At 41.1% G+C, this 1,310-nt stretch overlaps 1 pseudogene; it reads left to right on the top strand.

The window, feature by feature from the left end:
• Positions 1–424: 424 nt before the first annotated feature.
• Positions 425–543, top strand: LOC120583441 (uncharacterized; annotated as a pseudogene).
• Positions 544–1,310: the final 767 nt, after the last annotated feature.

Genomic DNA, 1,310 nt, shown 5'->3' with positions numbered 1-1,310 from the left:
CAGATGAAAATATGATTCTCAAAGAAATAGGTAAATTTTCCAAAATCTCTCAACTGTTAAGTAATGTGAATTTATCCAAACCCAGGGTTTATGAGCTCCAAAGCATGGTGCTGACATCTGGGTTATATAAACCAAATGGAAATTCAGCTGGATCTTGAAGACACATTTTGTTGATCCTTCTCTCCAATCCCACCATATTTTTGGCTCCATATTCTTTGATTGCTTCTCCATATAACAATTTTCTTAGCATTTTATACAGAGAGAAAAGAATGATAGTTCAGCTTTGCCTCTAGCATAGTTGACATAATACTTTTATTATTGATAGTTTAGTGATTTCTTTCAGACTCACAACTTAGTATTGTTATGCAAATGCTTAACATTTTTGTCAAATTAAAAAATTCTATATAGCAGATTACAGAAAGTGGTCTACGGCCATGCTACCCTGAACAAACCCAATCCCGTCTAATCTCGGAAGCTAAGCAGAGTCGGGCCTGGTTAGTACTTGGATGAGAGACTACCTAGGAAGACCAGGTGCTGTAGGCATAAAAAAAAAAAATAGAGCAATTGTAAACTAACAAGGTCCTTGTAATCTGTGAAGTCAACCAAGGATTGCCTTGCCAAAAAAAAAAAAATAGTGACCACAAATCCTTTGCAACAACACACTTCCTCACTCCTTGAATCTAGGCTGGTCATAACCTCAGAGGCTTCCAGGGTGACATCTGAAACTGATTCAGTACATGGAGACACCCACCCCAAATAGGACTATATCCCTGAGACTTCTGTTGGAGCAGGTGGAGCAACAGAAATGGTAAGGTCAAGTGGGGCAGGTCTGAATTGTTCAGGTTTTAAGGTTTCCCACAGTCTGACCAACACAATGTTGGGTTGGTGGTCTCTCTTTGCAGGTGGGATTTCAGCAGCAATGAGGTCAAACCACATTTATTCCAGGTTACCTTTACGGGTCCTTTTACTGCTGTAATAGCAGTAAATAGCCCTTTGGCTTTCCAAGTTCTATCTCTGTCTGGGGTCTTTCTCACAGCCCATACCCATTACCAGAATCTGTCAGTTATCCCCAGATCAGCAATAGTTTGCCCGATATCATAAATGTCTTGTCCCATGACTAGGCTCAGCATGGATATCAGTCTCCCATACTAGGCGGTGGAGGAGGACTGAAGTATCTTGGATTTCATTCCTGCAGTGAATGTGTCCTGATCAGGGCCTTAAAAGACAGGATTGTAGATTGCCTGTCTCATTCCCAACTCCCTAAGAATTTGTTGTACCTCCTCTACAGGTTTCCAGAATCCTGCGTGCCC

This window comes from Pteropus medius, unplaced genomic scaffold, assembly GCF_902729225.1.
Source record: "Pteropus medius unplaced genomic scaffold, Ma_sr-lr_union100, whole genome shotgun sequence".
Classification (NCBI taxonomy): Eukaryota; Metazoa; Chordata; class Mammalia; order Chiroptera; family Pteropodidae; genus Pteropus; species Pteropus medius.
This window is presented reverse-complemented; position numbering and strand designations above follow the sequence as displayed.